Source organism: Epinephelus fuscoguttatus, linkage group LG10 (assembly GCF_011397635.1).
Source record: "Epinephelus fuscoguttatus linkage group LG10, E.fuscoguttatus.final_Chr_v1".
Classification (NCBI taxonomy): domain Eukaryota; kingdom Metazoa; phylum Chordata; class Actinopteri; order Perciformes; family Serranidae; genus Epinephelus; species Epinephelus fuscoguttatus.
In genome coordinates, this window is record NC_064761.1 from 16,615,925 (window position 1) to 16,640,678 (window position 24,754).

General features: G+C 42.1%; 1 long non-coding RNA gene across 1 annotated transcript; it reads left to right on the top strand.

Moving 5' to 3' along the window:
• Positions 1 to 23,982, top strand: LOC125895260 (uncharacterized). Its single transcript, XR_007450163.1, has 3 exons — positions 1 to 2,334; positions 2,425 to 2,542; positions 23,917 to 23,982. It is a non-coding gene; the product is annotated as an uncharacterized LOC125895260 (long non-coding RNA).
• The last annotated feature ends 772 nt before the right edge of the window (positions 23,983 to 24,754 follow it).

Sequence of the window (24,754 nt, forward strand, 5' to 3'; positions counted from 1 at the left end):
TAGCTCCTGGAAACCCACCTCTTGCTGGTTTTAGGAGCCAAGCAGGGTCTGTTAATGGCTAATTCATACTGAGCTTTGTGGTTTCTAATTGGTCTGTTCTGTCTCGTTAAAGACCTTTGATTTAGTTCAGATCAATTATCTGTGGTCTGACCCTGTTGTGATCGTACACTGTAAAAGCTAATTCCTTTTTGTTCGGTGTGGGAAGATACAGTCCTTTTTGGACCCTTTTTTAAAGCACTCATATACAAAGATGTAACCATTTTCAGCTGTGTCCCCTTGGAATCAGAGCATGCTGGGTAAATGTCAGTCCACTGACGGAGAGCTAAGTAAGAAGAGCCCAAAAGCTCGATCTTTCTTCTTTACATGGAGCAAATATGTGACTTTAATAGACATCAGCAGCATTGTACTATAATTAAGTTGTCTTTAATGTAACTGTATATTCTTCTATTATCAACTTCGGGAAAGGCTGGATCTACAGAATGACCTACACTTACAGAGTTACAGCACAGATTGATATCCCTTTTAAGCTTGCTTTATGATGGAAAATACAATAAAATTCTATAAAATGAGATGGCCACAACTTTTAAGAGCATTACTGAATGAAATGGCTGTCGTCAGGGTGTCTCACTGACACTTCCACAGTGGCTGTTTAAATGACATATGGCTACTTTGTTACACAAGTAATCTTATTTCTTCCAAGTCATGTTTAAATCATGTCACACTACCTCTCTTTGAGTTTGAACTTTAATGCTTTACCACTGATGGCCAACAGATGGAGCTACAGACCGTTGAGAGGTCACCTGGTTTATGAAAGGTTCATTGTATTGATCATGAAATAGGTGTAATATTAAATGAAAAACTGTACTGGCTTAATGCAGGGCATCAGAGGTCACTGAAAGGTTTAGTAAGTGTGACTGTGCTTTGGCTCTCACAGTCACTAGATCACATTTTGTACTAAGGGAGTGTTCATTACTTGTAAGGGGGGAAGGGGGTGGTGAAAAAAAGGGGAAGGCATGTCAAATATTTTTTTAAAAGCACTAAGGAGGGACCTGTGTTTTTTAAGCTTATGAGAAGGGCATACAAAGATGCAAATGCTTGTATTTTGTGTTTATTTGTATTTATTATTTTTATGATTACAAAAAAGAAGAAATGCTTTCTTTAAAAATCACCAAAATCTCTTCACAGCCAGACTGTGAAAACAAAAATTTTTGGTGGATTTTCATATTTCTGACAGTCCTTGGACACAGCATGTGTGACAAACACTTCTGTCAGAAAAAATAAATACAAGAATAAGCTCCTAGTGATATATTACCAAAATCACTTTATTCTATGTCTAATTTAAAATTTGGGCAAAACAAAACAAAACAAAACAAAACAAGAAAAACATTTGTGCAAACTAACTAGCGTCCATGTGGAAAGCAGAAAAACCATGGCTTCTTTCAACTCCAGGATTTCATCTACAACTTTTAACTTTTAACTTTCAAACATCAAAGGGTTGGAGGTTTTAAAATCTAACAACTTATTTACAGTGGATGGAGGATCGTGCATTTTCCACCAGTCATTCAGGGAGGCTGGAGATAAAACATCTTTGAGGAGGGTCAAAAAAGAAATGAAGCCACACCCCAGCCACCCCCCTCCTCTGATAAGTAAAGAACAGTCCCTAACATAATATGGCTGCAAGATGATAAGAAGCTCACTGCATAAAAGTCGCACTCTGGCAACTGCAAATTCACCTCAAATCAGATTTTCTTGTAAAAGAGCCAACATTTTACACTGCTGCATTGTTTGCAAGCTATGTTGTTGAACTACACTTACAAACATATTATTTATGGGACATTCTTGCCAGGTGCAACAAATTTCTTTCATAGTGAAAAAAAGCCTAATTGTTCACCTATTTGCACCTCCTGTAGCCTTGTCTTTCTGGATCGCCATGAGACAGAAATATAGACTCAAGATATGACACCTGTAAAAGTCTGATTTCATATGTAATGTAGAACTAAAAACATCTACCGAACAAAAACCGAAGTGATACTTTTAAAAAAAATCTCTGCTGGTTCTTCAGGAGTTTATATATATTTATGCAGGAGGAACATCACATACATCACCAGAGGACACCTGCCTTCAGTCAGTGATATTTACATGTTGAACGTCATTCCTGAAATATCTTAATGTCAAACAGGCTACACTGAAACTAAAGTTGGTGTTTGGTTCAACTTGTTTCTTAAAAATGTTTTCCTACCATAAAACACATGAAACCATCCAAAGGAGTGTATTACTCTACAAGCAAGGATCTGCAAAAGTCCCATCAATGAGTCAAACATAATTACATGCAAGGTAAGAAAAAGAACACCCATGAAAATCATGTGCTGCCATTCTCACTTTTCAGATAGTTAGAGTCTGACTGGTTTGCCTCTCTGCACATAGGTTCAGGTTCTGCAGCATTGTTAATGCTTACCTGCTCGTGTGGATGGAGCGCCACTCCTCGTACATGACGTGTTCTTTCACAGCTTTCTGAGGGACAACAAGGCTTTCAGCTAATCAGGTAAGATTTTATATTTTGCTGATGAGAAAAGTAAATATTTTCATTTTAAAGATAAAATGAAAGCTTAATCTGATGTGTTGGAAGCTTGTGGGATTTTGCAAAGAGATTTATGTGGAGCAAAACTGATCTTTAATTTTACTGAAAAGAAAAGTCAGATGTCTTCATTTTAAAGGTAAAATTAAGCATCATCAGCAAAGAGATTTATGAGGGGCCAAACTGTCTTACTGACCTTGCCACAAAAACAGAGGTTATTTCTGTGGACTACCAGTTACTGTTTGGTACTACTTTGGTAACGAAAGAATTCATCAGTATTTACATCTAAAAACACACTTGATTCTTACAGTGAAACCTGTGTTTATATCATGGCAACTCCTACTCTGTCTATGAATGGAAGGGGGAAAATGTGGGTCACTCACAAGGGGGTGATTAGTGGACAGACAGGTATTTTGATTGAACAACAATCAATAATTTACTTCACTGTTGGATGTCACACACCACAAGATATTACACACTAGAGCGAGGCAAAAGCCTATATAGATTATGTTCACCATATGTAAGACTATAATCATATTAGAATAAGCTCCTGCTGATACAAAATTAACATTTGCTGAACAGCTTTGTAACCAGTATTTATGAGAAAGCTCATCCATCAGGACGTTCACTAAACCGAGGGTACAAAAAAACTCCTGTAGGCACTCCCTGCTGCTTATTGGTGTTCTTGTCACTCACACTGCAGAGTCCATAGCCTAGTAATACGTCATTCATACTGACAGTCAGAATGACCAGCTCCACCTGGTTTGCGCTCTGTCAAAGTCACTTTATTTTATACATGTCAAACTAATTGTCTTTGTATCAGAGGTGGGACCAAGTCATTGTTTTGCAAGTCACGAGTAAGTCGCAAGTCTTTGCACTCAAGTCCCAAGTCCTAAACTTTGAGTTTAGGGTTAGTCCTAAACAAGTCATACTAGACCTTTTCCACAGCAGAAGCACAGGTGTATTCAAGAATATTGATGATGCCTGCTTACCATTTAGGGGAGGCCTTGGTATTGTCCATGATGGCTAACAGGAATAGCTTACCGGGACACCTAATGGAACTAAGCCATCGTGAATGTGATCTGTTTCACCTGTGCTTTTCCTGCTGTGACAATTCAAAATGTCTGCTGTGAAAAAGGCTCATGCACTCTTGACAAAATGTAGTGCCATTTTAACATCGGAGTAATAATCTTACTATATAATGACAAAAACTCTGTCTGTCTGTGGGTGTGTCTGTTCCACGTTTTTCTCCTCACTGACCTGGTCAATCCATGTGAAATTTGGTACAGCGGTAGAGGGTCATGGGAGGATGCGAATAAAGCAATATTACATCAATTGGCCAAAGGGGGGCGCTATAGCAACCAATTGAAATTGCAAACTTTGAATGGGCATATCTCATGCCCCGTAGACATGAAACTTTGCACAGAGATGCCTCTCCTCGTGAGGAACAAATTTGCCTCAAGAACCCATAACTTCCGGTTATATAGATTTTCCATCATTTTGAATTTTTTGAAAAACACTTAAAATCGATCTCTTCCTAGGAAGTTTGACCGATCTGCATGAAACTCGGTGAACATAATCTAGGGACCAATATCTGAAGTTCCCTCTTGGCAAAAGTTGGAAAACTTACTAAAACTGAGCTTCTATAAGGCAATGACTTTAACTGGCTGCCTTTCAATGTGTAGCACATTGAAAGGCAGACAGTTAAAGTCATTGCCTCAACTACTAATGTACAGTTTTAACCCACTGACTATCCCACTATTGGTAATGGTACTACTGTACTTTCAATAAAGCAATCGTACAATCAAATTCACAAAAACTCTGTCTGAATACATTCTCTACTTAATGGGTTCAGTTGACTATTTAATCTGCAATTTCCTTTGACCTGTGAAACTGTACATGGGCTCTGTGCACTCAATGGTATGGACTTCCTAAAATGTGTATATATTTGTTACCAATTTTGTAATTTGGTGATCCTCAGTCCCAGGAGGGAGCCCCTCAGTGCGGAGTTTGCATGTTGTGTCAGTGTGGGTTTTCTCTGGGTACTCCAGTTTCCTCCCACAGTCCAAAGACACAACTGATGACCCTGAATTGCTTGTAGGTGTGAATGTGAGTGTGAATGGTTGTCTGTCTCTATGTGTTGCGATAGTCTGGTGACATGTCCAGGGTGTACCCCGCCTCTCGCCCACTGTTAGCTGGGATAGGCTCCAGCACCCCCATGACCCTCACAAGGATAAGCGGTTACGAAAATTGATGGACTTGCATCTTGGTTGGATGCTGTTAAATTGGTTCAAACAAAGTGGATCTGGAAAATGAAGTGTCGATTTGCTGGGAATGGACAGCTTTAATATTAGTTGAATCAGGAAATGAAGGAAAATTTTTAACCTTTGGGCTTAGTAGGAAGGTATTTTGTTGAGTCTAAAATCATTCAAATGATGACTCTGCTACATGACTGTAATGTACTATGAAATCAAGAATGTGGGAATTCAAAGATGCACTAATGGAGGAAATACTTGTAGTAACGATTACATTTCAGTGCAATGTGACATCATTTTCTTGCTATTAGAATACAACTGTACATTCAGTTTCAGCGTCATTGCACACATATACAGTATTAGCAGTGTGATCAGTATTAACAGTGTGTAATGAATATGCTAGATAAATATAGTTGTAGACTTTTATACATTGATATTTGTGTGTTAACAGGAGATTGCTCTCCATCTTTGGTACAGTTCAAGAGGCAATGGCGCAACCCTTGATGAACTGGAACACGGACCTCTTTGACTGTTGTGGGGAGAGATGTTACTGTAAGACCACTTCTTCCATATCTTTCAGTCATATTCATCCAAAATAATGGTATATGTTGTGGGGAACTTGTAAAAAGGCCTCATTCTTTCTTTTCTCATTTGTGTGTCCTTCATCAGTCAGATAGTTTGCATATTACAACACCGTTACAACTTAAAACTACTTGTTTTTCAGGCTGCTATGGTTTGTTTTGCTGTCCGTGTCTTGCCTGCTCGGTTGCAGGAAAGTTTGGAGATAACCGTTGTCTCCCGTTATGTGACATCTTCAGCCCCGCCATAACAGCAGCCTGTGGACTCCCTCTGTGTGCGCCTCCTGCAGCCTTGGCTCTGCGGGTTGGCATTCGACACAAATATGGTATCCAGGTAAGACATGTAAAACTGCTGTACACTGATTACTTATTATCTAATGTACTTATACAGAAAAAAGATATATATTTATATACCTCATATAGTCAAATTACAGGACACACTTTGAATAACAGACAGTCTTGAGGTTCAGGAAGACATCATGTCATATTAAAACTAAACATATGATTGATGTAAGACATTAAATAATAACTGAGAAACACAGTAAAAACAGCATAACGAATATCTTCGTTCTCCACAGGGTTCTATCTGTAAAGACGTCGCAACTTCCTGTTTCTGTATGTGGTGCTCCTGGTGTCAGATGCATCGCGAGATGAAATACCGCATGAAACAACCAGCTGTCATTGTCAACATGCAGCCTCCTCCAGTCATTTTCACTCCTGGGATGTATCCTGGAAACCCAGCTCCTTCTGGCTTCAGGGGCTACCCAGGGGTTGTTAATGGTTAATTCAGACTGAGCTTTGTGGTTTCTAAACACTGTTGGTTAGGTGTTGGTTAGCAGGATACAGTCCTTGTTTGGACCTTTTTTCTAAGCAGTGATATACAAAGATGTAATTATTTTAAGCGGTGTCTCTTCACCATCAGCATGCTGGGTAGATGTCAGTCTAATAATACAACTATGTTAATCATGACAATTCTATGGTGGTTGGTAACTCTCTTTTTAATCGCCAGGGATTTATCTTATTTAGTAAAAGTGAACTACTGTCAAAATCAGGAGAAAATTCACAAATGAGAGCAGATGTTTCCTGAACACTACCAAAGGACGTACTTGTCCTGAACTGTTGCTGCTTTAGCTTCACATGTATGTTGAAGGAGTTATGTTTAATTAAAAACATTTTGTCCACAGCTTTGTGAAGGATTTTTAAAACCCAAGTAGATTTGTGTCACTATGTGTAATTTTAATTCTGTTGTTATTTGCAGGAATAATCACATTAAAATTACACAAAAAAAATTATTTATTTTATTTTTAAAAAATTTGTGGAATCTTCATGCGTTTTGTGACTTTTAAATCATTCCGATGGCAAAGGGTTTGTTTATATAAAAATGAGACAATCTCAGCAAAGTAACTTTGCTTCATCAGTCATCATGTATCAATTTGTAAACTGAGTTTCTGGTAATAATTGAAAGCATGTCATTTGCTCCTGAGAGAAACTGGTTTGTGTCTATGTGTTGATGTGGGTGAAATAACAATCAAATGAAAACCTTGAAAAATAAATGATCATTATTATTATTAGTAGTAGTAATAGTCAGGGCAGGAATTTGGCCCTGTGCCCCTGAAAAAATTATCTGCACTAAGGCCACAGTGGCCTTGATGCCCAGGCCGCACTGCCCCAGGTGATTTTGCGGTTTTCTCCTCTGCCTCTTTCCTGTCAACACGGCTTTGACACCTTGGTCTTCATGTATCATCATTGTGCAGGTGTGTGGCCGCGGTGCAGGTGAAGGGAATATAGCCTAATTTAAGGATTACTGTAGTTAATGACAACTACGTTTGTTACTGTGATTAAGTGTGATAAAACCTCTGCCAGCCAAGCCAATACTTTATCAATACATGTGATCAGCATGTACAAAGCCATATTTCAATCTGTTCTGTCCACAGTCTCTCATTTGCGCTTGCGAGGCTAATATGCAAAGTGTTAAAGACAAACTAAAATGAAAGCTGTCTGTACTTTATCTGAGGATGTAGACCTACCTGAGGCAGCCGACCTGCAGACAGGGAGTGTCCTCAGTAGAGGAGGAACAGAGAGCAGGATGAATGACTGATACTGATGTTTGTCTTCATGCTGAGATAACGTGACTTTCTTCACTCAGTATTGTGATGTCAGGAGGAATATTTATATTCCAGTCAGATATTACTGGGTTTTAAATAGTGACTTTGTTGTTGTAAACATGACTGTTGCTGCCATGGACTGACCTGTAAGGAAAGCATCAGGAGGTGAGGTGTGTGCGTGTGTGTGCATGTGTGTGTGTGTGTGTGTGTGTGTGTGTGTGTGGAGAGGGGAGAGAGAGATGCTGGTAGAGATAGCGTGTGTGTTATTAGGTACTGCTTATGTCACTTATTATGCTTCTGTGCATTGATAGCTCTTTTTTAGTCTGTTTCTGTATCATGTTGAGGAGGGCCATGCCTGTAATATATATAAATACATATATATATATGTATGCAAAAAAAAAAAAAAAAGTGGATCGGCTGCTCACTGCTAACAATGTGGCCCAGTGTCTGGTATCTGGTAGTATCTGGTTTTGAAATGCGGCCCAGTTGAAATAGTAATTGAATAGCCCTGCTGTAGTTTGTTTGTTTGTTTGTTAGCTATCTAACAACACATAAAAAATAATTGTAAGCCAGTCTTGTTCAGTGAATCAGTTTATCATGTACACTCAAAAAATATTTAGGCCTTATATTTAAGATTGTTGCTCATAAATACATAAATCTGGTTGTTCTATATTTAAAACACATTGGGTTTATTAGTGCTATTAAATAGATCACATTATTACTTATTATACTGTTGTTTATTAAATAGCGATGATGTGATCGTGATGAAGGAGACTCTGCTGACACCGTCTTGCTTGTATATAGAAAGGTTTATTACAAGAAGTACAGCATCAAATCAAACGCCTAGGATTGCCTGAGAGAGTGTTCAAAGCCAATATGAACTGCTCTGAATAACAGCTCCAACTACCCTGCCTATATAGGTTGGTTGTTTTTGTGAACTTTGAGACAAAATGAGACAGGTGGCAGAGAGACAATCTAGATGGAATCCAACCTTTCAACCTAGCTTATCAATCCTTGACCTGGGCCATAATATAGTCTTGACCTGGGCCCCTAACTGATCATGTCACACCCCGGACATCAAACAATATGGCACGTCAGATACTACAATACTCATTATTATTACTTGAGCTTGTTTTATTTATTCATTTCACAGATAGTTATACATCCTTAATCCTTAAATTAAATTCATTATGGACATGGACTTAAAATCATTGTTTTATTTTATGGCCTTGCTGCCCTGGCTTTTGGCCTTTGTGCCCTCAAAAAATTGACAACACAAAAGGCCAAGTGGCCTTGCCCCTAAAATGATGAAATTCCAGGCCTGGTAGTAGTAGTAGTAGTAGTAACATATTACTTTGCACAAAACTGGTATCACTCTCTCATTAGTTATAGTAAGAGGTGCCAAGATATTCACACATGTGAGCCTCATGTTACTGCAGCATCGCAGGAGAACAGTTTTGTGTTTTTAATACATCCAATGTCAGAAGCTAGGTCACACAGATGCAACTTGATGGTCTTGATCCTCACATGTTGATATTTTCAGTCAAGTTCTTGTCATCAGGAGTTAAATACTGGGAAACACCCTGTAGCCACCTCTGTCGTACCAGTTCATCACTGCTTCCTGGGAGTGGAGTTTGAGTAAATAAATAAATAAATAATAAATTTACAACTTAAATGAAAATAAATGTACAGATGGTGGATAAATGAATAAAATTATCCGCTACAGAAGCAAGTGTAAATGGTGTGATGACAGCTTGCAGCAGCAGGATATGAATCAAACCATGCTTTGCTTTGTTTGTGCCGAAATTTCTCACATAGCAGCTTTAATTAATCAAACCTTGGCTGACCTTTAGGTGTACTCTGAACAAAACTTGATTCGTTGCTCTCATCATCTGCTCTTTGACAGTCACATCTACGTCAAAGCACAAGACTTCTAAAATAAAAAAATAAATACAGTAAAGGTGTCAAGGTTCCTAGCCAGTGGTGGCGAATTATCAATGACCCAAATATCAGATGGGTTTCTGTATTCTATATATACACAGTTAAACATTAACTTGAAGCCTGCTTAAAGAAACTTCAGGTTGACCAGCAATAGCCAGCTTGGTTGTATCACTTCTTTCAGATCACAGTATCCTGTGACAGTACAGCAACACGGCCGGATAAAAGAGTGTCTGTGCTGTGCAGGTTTTAGGGGAGTCTGGTGGTACGTCAGAGGAAGACTATGTTCAAGAGCCTCACTTGGTTTAACGAGGCAGCATCCAGCCTCTTATTATCTTTATACTATTAGGTCAGTACAAAAAAAATCTCACGTTCAATTCAAGATAGATAAATCCAATTTGCTCAGCTCTTTAAGTGTTCAATTTAGCATCACTCTGTTAAACTAACAGTATTCAATGTAGCATATTGACAATTCAGTATTAACTCAGCAATTAAGCATTTAAAAGCTGCACTGAAAATGATCAGCTCATCCCAAGGAGTTTCTTACCTGTAGTAGTGAGGCTGTCACAGGCAGCTTTCAGTGAAGACACTAACACCAACTTAAATTTGGTTGCAGAGTAAATAATCAGTTTTTATTTAAAGCTTAACAATCTTATAATATGGACATTAAAATTCTATGTAAAAGAAAAGAGCTTCTAATTATGCTCAACTAGCTTGCTGGTATTCAACAAAAACATTCTCCCTCGTTACCTCTAACAACAGCAGTGAAACAAGCAAAACCAAAAACAAAGAGCCTTGCACCCTTCTGTGTCTCTCTTGGAGCACAGCAAAAACTCCATATATGGTCGAACATAAGGCATGTGCAAAACATCAGTTAGAGGCTCAGCCTATCTACTGGTATGTTAATAAATCCCTCTGGGGTCTAGGGGATAATTGGCTGTTTTTGACTACTTTTGATTTTACCTTTAAATTTCACCTTAAAAAAAGGTTTACCTTGCCTTGTTTGGTATCATTCTTTTCAGCACAACCTCACCTGTGTGACTTTAAAATCACACAAAAAACATAAAATCCGAGTAGGAAAAAGTTTGATTTTTTACTGTGAAAACCACAAACATGTCTTACGAACCATTTTTGTAACTTAGAATGGAAATATAAATTGTAAACTTCAAAAACGTATGTACGACTTTAGCAAACAACAAAGTTATATATAACTATTTACATTAAAATGCAGGCAATGCCTCAGGCGTTTTTTGAGCAACTATTTATAGCTATTTACAAAACAATCAGATGGCACACAAATTATTTGTGCCACTCTGAAAAACAGTTCCTGTCCACCACAACACAGAGAGGCACATCACACTTCCAGGGTGTGTCACTCCTCCTGTTGTCCACCTGGAGCAGCATCCTCTGCCTTCCAGGGCTCAGAGCTGAGGCGTGGTTCTGCTGCCTGAGCCAGCGGAGATCCGGACCTGGTGGGCGTGCCACACCGTCCGCTCCTCTGTGCGGACTTCCGAGTAGCGTACCACTCAGTGCGGTCGTCGGAGGCTCATTTTCCTCTCTCTCCTCTTTGAAAACACACTACACCACACACTAACTATACACTCCAAACACGCTAAATGTCACAAATCCCAACTCTAGCTATCTATGATCGCGATTGTTATCGCTGTCTCTCTCGCGGCCGTCTCTCCCACAACTTTCCCTTCTCCCCCAGCAATAAATGCTGCGAGTTGCCATACAATTTTTTTGATTGGTTGACGTGGCGCATTTTTTCACCAATAGGAAAAGGGGGCGTCGTTTTTTTTTTTTTTTTTTATTTTTTCTTTTTTTTTTTTTTTTTTTTTTTTTGCTGTTGTTTTTAGTACTTTCGTTAGCCCGAGCCCAAACGGCATCCGCTCCCAAATAACGCAGCACATCTATGCCGGTGAATCCACCATGGTGGATGAATGATTCAGTTGAACTGGACTCCCAAGACGATCCTCACCTAGCTGTCAATTCGATTGAGACTGGCCAATAGGAACGTGGCCCCGCCCATGACATTATTTTCCCAGTGAGAGCAAAATCCTGACATGAGAGGAAAGACTTAGGTTTTGAGAGAGAGAAGAAAAATGTTTTGAGAGAAACACATTTTTTGAGAGAAAATGTTTTCACACTGATAGCAAAAAAATAATATTTGAGAGTAAAAAAAAAAGGTTTTTGAGAGAGTTTTTTTCTTGGAAATCTTTTTTGAAATCTAAAAATATTTTTTTCATATTATATGACAAAATACTTTCTCTCAAAACTTTTTTAGTCTCAAATATTATTATTTTTTGCTATCAGTGTGAAAACTTTTTCTCTCAAATATATTTTTTTCTCTCAAACATTTTTTCCCCTCTCATATCATTTATTTTCTCGCATGTAATACAGACACAAATATATCTCCATAGTTTTTACCCATAGACGCAACTGCTGACCTAACTGACACTAACCGTCAGTTTTGATTTGATTATTGATTGCAATAAGCTGTGAGGCGGCGTGATACATACACAGTGAAATAACCATGATGTTGTACTCCAATATGGTCACGGTTTTACTGTCTCTCGACCAATCAAATTGCAGGGCCGGAACTAACTGTTGTATAAGTGGGAATTTGAAGCTGTGAATGCCTTTCCAATATAGCTTACACTTCTCCAAAGTGGGGGTGTGCCGACAGACATCTACCAAATGTAATATAGTGACTATGGATAATACATACAACGCCACTTCAAAAATTCTGAACTATCCTTTAATAAGCACAGCCAGCAGCTTTTTCATGTACATTTAGAGAAATTTACAGTACAATCAATACATTATATACTTACAGTTTCTAAAAGCTAGCTAAATTTGATTGGCTCATGCACACAACGTTCAAAACCAGCAACTCTTACACACAGAACATGAAGTACACTGAATATCCCTCTAAGGTGATGAGCTGTATTTGGCTCAGATAAAAACACAATGAGCCAGTATCAGAACATGATGCTGGAAAAACTGATTCAGTTCTGCAAGGGACCTGTCCGTAGCTTTGTTAGGGCATTTTCAACCACTGTAGTTTAATTACAGTGAGGCTTGATTATACAGTTCCAGATAAAGAATTACTTTATCAAGACTTTATTTTTATTGGGCAAATGATTTTAGTTTTGGTCTCAAGTTTCCCTGTAAAAAAAAAAAAAAAAAAGAGAGAGAGAAATCCTAATTTTTGTATTCCTATCCTGCACCTTGCTAACTTTTTCTGTGGAATGCAAAAACGTCTCGTAATTTGCTAGTTTCAGTCTGATAAATGTCACTCATTCATGAGGATGTGCTTGTTTGTGAAATTACACTGTTTTCCGTAATTCACACCCCTAAAAGTACCATTTAAAGCTTCCTGTCACTGCTGCAGTCTGTTTGTGGGCAAGTTTCATTCACAAAAATGTTCTGCAGAGATTTGTGTGCTCACTTCATTTGGGTGTTGAAGAAGTCCACCCACCTTTAACCTGTGGCCTTAGTTACTGTATATTTTATATTGTCATAAGTGATATTTTCTGAGCTACTGTTCCAAATTGTTTTAACTTTTTCACTTGTGCACTGAAATAAGAAAAATGACAATTAAAGTCCTATTCTTTATGTTTCTGTGAGAAGTGTGTTTTTTTTGGTTTGTTTGTTTTTTAATTTACACTTCAGGGTCTTAAGACATTCCTATAGCAGCCCTGTGAAGCAAGTGAAGAAGAAAATTCTGGTGATCCATACCATTTCTGTTGCAAAATGTTTTCTCTCATGTGTTTATGTGTTAATAGCTGACCGAGGCAGTGGTAGACCAGCAGCTCCTCTTAGCAATGTTAAATTAGCCTTCTGTTTTTCTCAATGGAGTCTGGCTTTGAAGAGAGTGATGTAAGGGCTTCAGTTTCCCGTAGGAAATCGCATTCTGACAGTAGGGCAAAGCAGTGAAAATATTCTATTCTTACATAGCGTATACTTAAACTGATTCATGCTTATGCTTTTAAGTGGGACTTTTTTAGGCAGCTAAAATACGTACCTCATACAACACTTCAAAAATTCTGAACTATCCCTTTAAGACCACACATCTGTCATTCAGAATATGTATGTATGAATATATCTTCTCTAACTTCACCATTTTAGCACAGAAATCTTGTTCAGTAGTAGTTCTGTATTGGTGTAACATGTCAAAGCGTTTTATATTTCCAAAGACAAGGATTGCAGATGACTGATATCCTCATTTGCTAATGACATTTTTTTGGCAGCCATTTGTGGTTACAGAGGGCCCTCTGTTGGGCTTTTGGATAAACTGCAGTGGGATGTTGCTGAAAAGGAACACGGTTCCTATTCTAATACAACTTAATTATTTCTTTAACTGTAGACCACACTCCCAAGATTACTTGTGGAGAAATAGAGATGTGAAAGAACTACATGTGCCTCATTAATCCTTGACTGGGTGTCCTTGTTAGCTGCAAAAAACTGAGAACCAAATTTAAGGGACTTCACCAAGAACTGGAACAATTATTGTCATAATTATTAAGAAACTGAAACTTGTTCAGCACACTCTGATGCCAGGGGGGCACAATTCAAAGTTATAACATATTTGGCTTTGAGTGATTAACATTCACTTAACAGCAGTAAAATCTGAGCTCAATCATACTTTCTTCATAAGATACAACAGGCCAATGAGAAGCCACAGAGCTCAGTATGGTTGCATGTGGACTTTTGATTGGGTCACCACACAATCTTGGGCTGGGACTCCTTGGTGCACATAACCACCTTGGGGTTGGTATGCAGGAGCCATCATGACTGCAGGAGGCTGCATTTGTACAATGGTTTGATTCTGCATATTGATGACAGTGGGAGTTTGTCTGCGATGTTTTAACTCTCGATGCATCTGACACCAGTGCCCTCCTGGGAGCCAAAACGCCCTCCTGGGAGCCAAAATGCACGCTAAAGTGCCCTCTTGAGAGCCAAAACGTGTGCTAAAGTGTCCTCCTGGGAGCCAAAACACGTGCTAAAGTTCCCTCCTGGGAGCCAAAACGCACGCTAAAGTGCCTTCTTGGGAGCCAAAACGCATGCTAAAGTGTCCTCCTGGGAGCCAAAACTCGTGCTCACAGTCACTGGTGTTTATGACCTAAAAATGGGGAAAAACAGGTTTTGCGAAAATGTTTTGGCAGGTAAAAAACATCTGTCAGGATCATTTGTGTTTCAAGGGTGTTTGTTGTTGTAATACCGATTTTTGGCCACAAGAGACTGAAGAACGACATGATTTTTTTTTGTTTGTTTGTTTTTTGCACGATTCCAGTGCTCATGTTGATCCAGGACCATCACTGTTACGTTGATGTCAACATAAATAAATGATCCAGAATCGGCATTATGATGATGATGGTCCTGGATAAACCTTACCAAATCTATCCAGGGTCAATATGGAGAGCATATGGGAAAATGTTTTAATTGCAGGAATTTGCAACTGAAAAATCCTATTTTCCTCATTTTGTGTTACTTAACAATTTTCTACCTATTGGCAAGCTACTTCTTAGCATAGCCTACCTACTTAGCAAGCTAACTTGCTAAGTAGCTTACAAGGTTTTTGTTCACCGTTATTGAGGATTTTGTTTAATTTTACTAAGTTTGATTTTTTTTTTAAACTAGCTTAGCTCTGAAGAAGCACAAAGGATTTTTGAAAGAGCAGCACACTGATGATGTCAGAGGGCTGTGATTGGTTTATAGCAGTGTTGGTCCAGGAATGCACTGTGGGATGTTGATCCAGGGGCATGTAGCTACTGCTTGGCAAAATCATGTCATGCAGCAACATTATCTCTTGTTCTAAACATAACTAAAAGCATTCATGTTTTCTTACAGGTGAGTTTAAACGTCAGCCAAAATATTAAAACCCAGTGGTGGGTGAAGTGAGTAACATTGATCTTATTGTTACAGTGCAATGTTCTGCTGGGAGACCTTTGGTCATGGCATTCATGTGGATGCCACTTGAAGCCCTCCACCCCCCCAAACACTGCTGTGGAATAAGTAACCCCCCCTCATGGCAACAGCACTGCCTCATGGCAGTGCCCCCCCAGCAGAAAAATGCACCATGCCTGTCAAAAGAATTTCTTCATAATGACAGTTAAAGCAACAGAGATCGGAGCCTAAGTATCAAAGTTTAACAAAGTTTTATTTTCTTGTACAAGAAGGAGCGTTTCACAGTGCAACACACAAGGTGAGGTTACAGCGAAAAAGGCTCCCTGGAGGAGTATTTGCTATCAGCTAATATACAGCACAAGTGGACGGGTAAGCTCGGATGTTTCTATCAAGGACACATTTGTAGATAACGTCACAATCATCTTCGGTCCCTCTGTTGGAACAATACCCTGCCTGTCTGGCCATCCAAACTGGCATGTCCTTGACTTGTCTCCGATCCGAGCCTCCCTGTCCTCCCTTACAGATACAGAGCTGATGAATCTGCTGACGTTGTCATGGATGATGCATGGATGCTCAATCAGATTTGGATCTGGGGAAATTGGAGGCCAGGTCAATGCCTTTAGCTTTTTGTCACGTTCCACAGGCCATTCCTGAGCAGTTTCTGTAGTGTGGCATAGGACATTTTCCTTCTGGGGGGCCACTGCCATTGGGGAGTGCGGCTGCCATACAGAGCGAAGCAGGCGGTCCCCCTCCCCTCATGGCCCAATTGTTGAAAAACGCGTGCTAAAGTGCCCTCTTGAGAGCCAAAACACGTGCTAAAGTGCCCTCGTGGGAGCCAAAACGCACGCTAAAGTGCCTTCTTGGGAGCCAAAACGCGTACTAAAGTGCCCTCCTGGGAGCCAAAACGCACGCTAAAGTGCCCTCTTGAGAGCCAAAACGCATGCTAAAGTGTCCTCCTGGGAGCCAAAACACGCGCTAAAGTTCCCTCCTGGGAGCCAAAACGCACGCTAAATTGCCCTCTCTAGAGCCAAAATGCACGCTAAAGTGCCCTCTTGAGAGCCAAAACGCACGCTAAAGTGCCTTCCTGGGAGCCAAAACGCGCACTAAAGTGCCCTCCTGGGAGCCACAACGCACGCTAAAGTGCCCTCTCTAGAGCCAAAATGCACGCTAAAGTGCCCTCTTGAGAGCCAAAACGCACGCTAAAGTGCCCTCTTGAGAGCCAAAACGCATGCTAAAGTGTCCTCCTGGGAGCCAAAACACGCACTAAAGTTCCCTCCTGGGAGCCAAAACGCACGCTAAAGTGCCCTCTCTAGAGCCAAAATGCACGCTAAAGTGCCCTCTCTAGAGCCAAAACGCGCACTCACAGTCACTAGATTAGATTTTGTACTAAGGGAGTGTCAGTTACTTATTAGGGGGGAAGGGGGTGGTGAAAAAAGGGGAGGCATGTCAAATAATTTTTTTAAAGCACTAAAGAGGGACTTGTGTTTTTTTAAGCTTAGCAGAAGGGTGTACAAAGTTAAATGCTTTTGTATTATTTTTGTGATTACTAAAAAAAGAAGAAATGCTTTCTTTAAAAATCACCAAAATCATGTCACTGCCAGAAACTGTACAAACAAAAATTATTGTTGGATTTTCAAATCACTTTATTCTACATCTAATTTAAAATTTGTGTGTGGGGGAGGGGGGGGTGGGCATTTGCGTGACCTAACCAGCGTGCATGTGGAAAGTGGAACAACCAAGGCTTTGTTCAACTCCAGGATTTCATCTTCAACTTTTAACTTTTACCTTTCAAACATCAAAGCGTAGGAAGTTTTAAAAATCTAACGACTTATTTACAGTGGATGGAGGGTCGTGCATTTTCCACCAGTGAGGAGGGTCAAAAAAAAAAAAAAAATGAAGTCACACCCCAGCCACCCCCCTCCTCTGATAAGTAAAGAATAGTCCCTAACATAATATGGCTGCAAGATGATAGGAAGCTCACTGCATAAAAGTCGCACTCTGGCAACTGCAAATGCACCTCAAATCAGATTTTCTTGTAAAAGAGCCAACATTTTACACTGCTGCATTATTTGCAAGCTATGTTGTTGAACTACATCTTGTCTCGTCTCGTCTTGTCGTCCTCCGCTTATCCAGGTCCGGGTCGCGGGGGCAGCAGCCTCAGCAAAGAAGCCCAGACAGTCCTCTCCCCAGCCACCTCCATCAGCTCTTCCGAGGGAACCCCGAGGCGTTCCCAGGCCAGCCGGACGATGTAATCCCTCCAGCGTGTCCTGGGGTGGCCCCGAGGTCTCCTCCCGGTTGGACATGCCCGAAATACCTCCCAAGGGAGGCGTCCGGGAGGCATCCTTACCAGATGCCCAAACCACCTCAACTGGCTCCTCTCGATGTGGAGGAGCAGCGGCTCTACTCCGAGTCCCTCCCGGATGTCCGAGCTCCTCAACCTATCTCTAAGGCTGAGCCCAGCCACCCTGCCGAGTAAACTCGTTTCGGCCGCTTGTACTTGGGATCTCATTCTTTCGGTCACTACCCAGAGCTCATGACCATAGGTGATGGTTGGAACGTAGATCGACCGGTAAATCGAGAGCTTCGCTTTCTGGCTAAGCTCCCTTTTCACCACAATGGACCGGTTAAGCGTCCGCATCACTGCTGACGCCACCCCAATCCGCCTGTCAATCTCCCACTCCAGCCTACTCTCACTCGTGAACAAGATCCCGAGGTACTTAAACTCCTCCACCTGAGGCAGGACCTCCCCCCCGGCCTGGAGTGGGCAATCCACCCTTTTCTGGCTGAGGACCATGGCCTCAGACTTGGAGGTGCTGATTCTCATCCCAGCCGCTTCACACTCGGCTGCGAACCGTCCCAGCGAGAGCTGGAGGTCACTGTTCGATGGAGCTAGGAGGACCACGTCATCCGCAAATAGCAGGGACGAGATCCTCCCGTCACCAAACCTGACACCCTCCACCCCTCGGCTGTGCCTAGAAATTCTGTCCATGAAAGTTATGAACAGAACCGGTGACAAAGGGCAGCCCTGGCGGAGTCCAACCCTCACCGGGAACAGGTCCGACTTACTGCCAGCCACGTGAACCAGACTCGTGCTCCTTTGGTACAGGGACTGGATGGCCCTTAGCAAGGGCCACCAACCCCATACTCCCGGAGCACCCCCACAGGATGCCCCTGGGGACACAGTCGTAAGCCTTCTCCAAATCCACAAAACACATGTGGACTGGTTGGGTGAACTCCCATGCCCCCTCCAGCACCCTGGCGAGGGTAAAGAGCTGGTCCACGGTTCCGCGTCCAGGACGAAAACCACATTGCTCCTCCTCAATCCGAGGTTCAACTATCGACCGGACCCTCCTCTCCAGCACCCTGGCGTAGACCTTACCGGGTAGGCTGAGGAGTGTGATCCCCCTGTAGTTGGAACACACCCTCTGGTCCCTTTCTTGAAGATGGGGACCACCACCCCGGTCTGCCACTCCAGAGGCACTGCCCCCGATGTCCACGCAATGTTGCAGAGGCGTGTCAGCCAGGACAGCCCTACAACATCCAGAGCCTTGAGATATCCAGGGCAAAACTCGTCCACCCCCGGGGCCCCGCCGCCGCACAGTTCCTTCACTACCTCGGTGACTTCTGCCCCTGAAATTGGACGACCTGCCCCTAAGACCCCGGGCTCTGTTTCCTCACTGGAATATGTGTTGGTGGGATTGAGGAGCTCCTCAAAGTATTCCTTCCACTGCCCGACAATGTCCCCAGTTGACGTCAGCAGCTCCCCGCCCCCACTGTAAACAGTGTGAGCAAGTTGCCCCCCCCCCCCCCCGAGGCGCCGGACGGTTTGCCAGAACCTCTTTGGAGCCAATCGAGTCTTTCTCCATGGCCTCACCGAACTCCTCCCACACCAGAGTTTTTGCCTCTGCAACTGCCACTGCTGCGCTCCGCTTGGCCCGCCAGTACCCGTCAGCTGCTTCTGGAGACCCACAGACCAACCATGCCCTGTAGGCCTCCTTCTTCAGCCTGACGCCTCCCCTCACCTCTGGTGTCCACCAGCGGGTTCAGGGGTTACTGGCACCCGCGGCCTTGCAGCTGCAGCTCGCAACAGCCTCCTCGACAATGGCAGAGTGGAACAAGGCCCATTCGGACTCAATGTCTCCCTCCGCCCTTGGGACGCGGTCGAAGCTCTCCCGGAGGTGGGAGTTGAAGATCATCTTGACAGGTTCTTCCGCCAGGCGTTCCCAGCAGACCCTCACTGCTCGTTTGGGCCTGCCAGGTCTGCGCGGTGTCTTCCCCCACCATCTGATCCAACTCACCACCAGGTGGTGATCAGTTGACAGCTCTGCTCCTCTCTTCACCCGAGTGTCCAGAACATATGGTCGCAGGTCAAATGACACGACTACAAAGTCAATCATTGACCTGCGACCTAGGCTGTCCTGGTGCCATGTGCACCAGTGGACATCCTTATGCTCGAACATGGTGTTAGTTATGGCCAAACTGCGACCCACACAGAAGTCCAATAACTGAACACCACTCAGGTTCAGATCGGGCAGGCCGTTCCTCCCAATCACGCCCCTCCAGGTCCTGCTGTCATTGCCCCCGTGAGCGTTGAAGTCCCCCAGCAGAACAATGGAGTCCTTGGTCGGGGCACTGTCCCAGGGACTCCAAAAAGGGCGGGTACTCTGAACTGCTGTTCGGCACATAAGCGCAGACAACAGTCAGGACCCGTTCCCCGACCCGAAGGTGCAGGGACGCAACCCTTTCGTCCACTGGGGTGAACCCCAACGTACAGGCAGAGAGTCTGGGGGCTATCAGAAAGCCCACCCCAGCCCTCCGCCTCTCACCCGGAGCAACTCCAGCAAAGGAGAGAGTCCAACCCCTCTCAAGGACTTGGGTTCCAGAGCCGGAACTATGTGTCGAGGTGAGGCCAACTATATCTAGCCGGTATCTTCCACAAGCTCCGGCTCCTTCCCCGCCAGAGAGGTGACATTCCATGTCCCAAGAGCCAACTTCTGTAGCCGAGGATCGGACCACCAAGTCCCCCGCCTTGGTCTGCTGCCCGATCCACACTGCACCGAACCCTTCTGGATCCCTCTGCGGGTGGTGGGCCTGCAGGGGGAACTACATTTACAAACATATTATTTATGGGACATTCTTGCCAGGTGCAACAAATTTCTTTCATAGTGAAAAAAGCCTAATTCTTCACCTATTTGCGCCTCCTGTAGCCTTGTCTTTCTGGATTGCCATGAGACAGAAATATAGACTCAAGATATGACACCTGTAAAAGTCTGATTTCATATGTAATGTAGAACTAAAAACATCTACCGAACAAAAACCGAAGTGATACTTCTGATAAATCTCTGCTGGCTCTTCAGGAGTTTATATATATTTATGCAGGTGGAACACCACATACATCACCAGAGGACACCTGCCTTCAGTCAGTGATATTTATATGTTGAACCTCATTCCTGAAATATCTTAATGTCAAACAGGCTACACTGAAACTAAAGTTGGTGTTTGGTTCAACTTGTGTTTCTTAAAAATGTTTTTCTACCGTAAAACACATGAAACCATCCAAAGGAGTGTATTACTCTACAAGCAAGGATCTGCAAAAGTCCCATCAATGAGTCAAACATTATTGCATGCAAGGTAAGAAAAAGAACACCCATGAAAATCATGTGCTGCCATTCTCACTTTTCAGATAGTTAGAGTCTGACTGGTTTGCCTCTCTGCACATAGGTTCAGGTTCTGCAGCATTGTTAATGCTTACCTGCTCGTGTGGATGAGGCACCACTCCTCGTACATGACGTGTTCTTTCACAGCTTTCTGAGGGATAAAAAGGCTTTCAGCTAATCAGGTAAGATTTTTCGTCTTGCTGATGAGAAAAGTAAATATTTTCATTTTAAAGGTAAAATGAAAGCTTAATCTGATGTGTTGGAAGCTTGTGGGATTTTGCAAAGAGATTTATGTGGAGCAAAACTGATCTTTAATTTTACTGAAAAGAAAAGTCAGATGTCTTCATTTTAAAGGTAAAATGAAAGCATCATCAGCAAAGAGATTTATGAGGGGCCAAACTGTCTTACTGACCTTGGCACAAAAACAGAGGTTATTTCTGTGGACTACCAGTTACTGTTTGGTACTACTTTGGTAACGAAAGAATTCATCAGTATTTACATCAAAAAACACACTTGATTCTTACAGTGAAACCTGTGTTTATATCATGGCGACTCCTACTCTGTCTATGACTGGAAGGGGGAAAATGTGGGTCACTCACAAGGGGGTGATTAGTGGACAGACAGGTATTTTGATTGAACAACAATCAATAATTTACTTCACTGTTGGATGTCACACACCACAAGATATTACACACTAGAGCGAGGCAAAAGCCTATACAGATTATGTTCACCATATGTAAGACTATAATCATATTAGAATAAGCTCCTGCTGATACAAAATTAACATTTGCTGAACAGCTTTGTAACCAGTATTTATGAGAAAGCTCATCCATCAAGACGTTCACTAAACCGAGGGTACAAAAAAACTCCTGTAGGCACTCCCTGCTGCTTATTGGTGTTCTTGTCACTCACACTGCAGAGTCCATAGCCTAGTAATACGTCATTCATACTGACAGTCAGAATGACCAGCTCCACCTGGTTTGCGCTCTGTCAGAGTCACTTTATTTTATACATGTCAAACTAATTGTCTTTGTATCAGAGGTGGGACCAAGTCATTGTTTTGCAAGTCACGAGTAAGTCGCAAGTCTTTGCATTCAAGTCCCAAGTTCTAAATTTTGAGTTTAGGGTTAGTCCTAAACAAGTCATACTAGACCTTTTCCACAGCAGAAGCACAGGTGTATTCAAGAATATTGATGATGCCTGCTTACCATTTAGGGGAGGCCTTGGTATTGTCCATGATGGCTAACAGGAATAGCTTACCGGGACACCTAATGGAACTAAGCCATCGTGAATGTGATCTGTTTCACCTGTGCTTTTCCTGCTGTGACAATTCAAAATGTCTGCTGTGAAAAAGGCTCATGCACTCTTCACAAAATGTAGTGCCATTTTAACATCGGAGTAATAATCTTACTATATAATGACAAAAACTCTGTCTGTCTGTGGTGTGTCTGTTCCACATTTTTCTCCTCACTGACTTGGTCAATCCATGTGAAATTTGGCACAGTGGTAGAGGGTCATGGGAGGATGCGAATAAAGCAATATTACATCAATTGGCCAAAGGGGGGCGCTATAGCAACCAATTGAAATTGCAAACTTTGAATGGGCATATCTCATGCCCCGTAGACATGAAACTTTGCACAGAGATGCCTCTCCTCGTGAGGAACAAATTTGCCTCAAGAGCCCATAACTTCTGGTTATATAGATTTTCCATCATTTTGAATTTTTTGAAAAACACTTAAAATCGATCTCTTCCTAGGAAGTTTGACCGATCTGCATGAAACTCGGTGACCAATATCCAAAGTTGGCAAAAGTTGGAAAACTAACTAAAACTGAGCTTCTATAAGGCAATAACTTTAACTATCTGCCTTTCAACGTGCTACCTCAACTACTAATGTACAGTTTTAACCCACTAACTATCCCACTATTGGTAATGGTACTACTGTACTTTCAATAAAGCAATCGTACTATCAAATTCACAAAAACTCTGTCTGAATACATTCTCTACTTAATGGGTTCAGTTGACTATTTAATCTGCAATTTCCTTTGACCTGTGAAACTGTACATGGGCTCTGTGCACTCAGTGGTATGGACTTCCTAAAATGTGTATATATTTGTTACCAATTTTGTAATTTGGTGATCCTCAGTCCCAGGAGGGAGCCCCTCTGTGTGGAGTTTGCATGTTGTGTCAGTGTGGGTTTTCTCTGGGTACTCCAGTTTCCTCCCACAGTCCAAAGACACAACTGGTGACTCTGAATTGCTTGTAGGTGTGAATGTGAGCGTGAATGGTTGTCTGTCTCTATGTGTTGCGATAGTCTGGTGACCTGTCCAGGGTGTACCCCGCCTCTCGCCCACTGTCAGCTGGGATAGGCTCCAGCACCCCCACGACCCTCACAAGGATAAGCGGTTACGAAAATTGATGGACTTGCATCTTGGTTGGATGCTGTTAAATTGGTTCAAACAAAGTGGATCTGGAAAATGAAGTGTCGATTTGCTGGGAATGGACAGCTTTAATATTAGTTGAATCAGGAAATGAAGGAAAATTTTTAACCTTTGGGCTTAGTAGGAAGGTATTTTGTTGAGTCTAAAATCATTCAAATTATGACTCTGCTACGTGACTGTAACGTACTATGAAATCAAGAATGTGGGAATTCAAAGATGCACTAATGGAGGAAATACTTGTAGTAACGATTACATTTCAGTGCAATGTGACATCATTTTCTTGCTATTAGAATACAACTGTACATTCAGTTTCAGCGTCATTGCACACATATACAGTATTAGCAGTGTGATCAGTATTAACAGTGTGTAATGAATATGCTAGATAAATATAGTTGTAGACTTTTATACATTGTTATTTGTGTGTTAACAGGAGATTGTTCTCCATCTTTGGTACAGTTCAAGAGGCAATGGCGCAACCCTTGATGAACTGGAACACGGACCTCTTTGACTGTTGTGGGGAGAGATGTTACTGTAAGACCACTTCTTCCATATCTTTCAGTCATATTCATCCAAAATAATGGTATATGTTGTGGGGAACTTGTAAAAAGGCCTCATTCTTTCTTTTCTCATTTGTGTGTCCTTCATCAGTCAGATAGTTTGCATATTACAACACTGTTACAACTTAAAACTACTTGTTTTTCAGGCTGCTATGGTTTGTTTTGCTGCCCGTGTCTTGCCTGCTCGGTTGCAGGAAAGTTTGGAGATAACCGTTGTCTCCCGTTACGTGACATCTTCAGCCCCGCCATAACAGCAGCCTGTGGACTCCCTCTGTGTGCGCCTCCTGCAGCCTTGGCTCTGCGGGTTGGCATTCAAATCAAATCAAATCAAATCAACTTTATTTATATGGCAGTTTTCATATGACAGTAACACAAAGTGCCTCACAGAGGTTAAAAACAACAAAGATCCAAAACAGAAAACAAAAAGAAAAGAGAAAACCCAACCCTCCCACCCCACATAGAGATACATAAATATACACATACGTGCGCACACACACACACGCACGCACACACACACACACACACACACACACACACACACACTAGCTATCACTAAAGAGACATGGCTGAGCACCGAGACCCGAGGCAAGGAAAAAGCCACCTCTGGGGGCTGTTCACACTGAGAGGGCCAACGGTCCACGGCCACAGGCAGCGCTGCCATAGAGACCTACCCGACCCAGCAGACATGAGGCTCCACCCTGAGGTGCAGTGCCCTTCAGCCATCCAGGTCAGAGCGG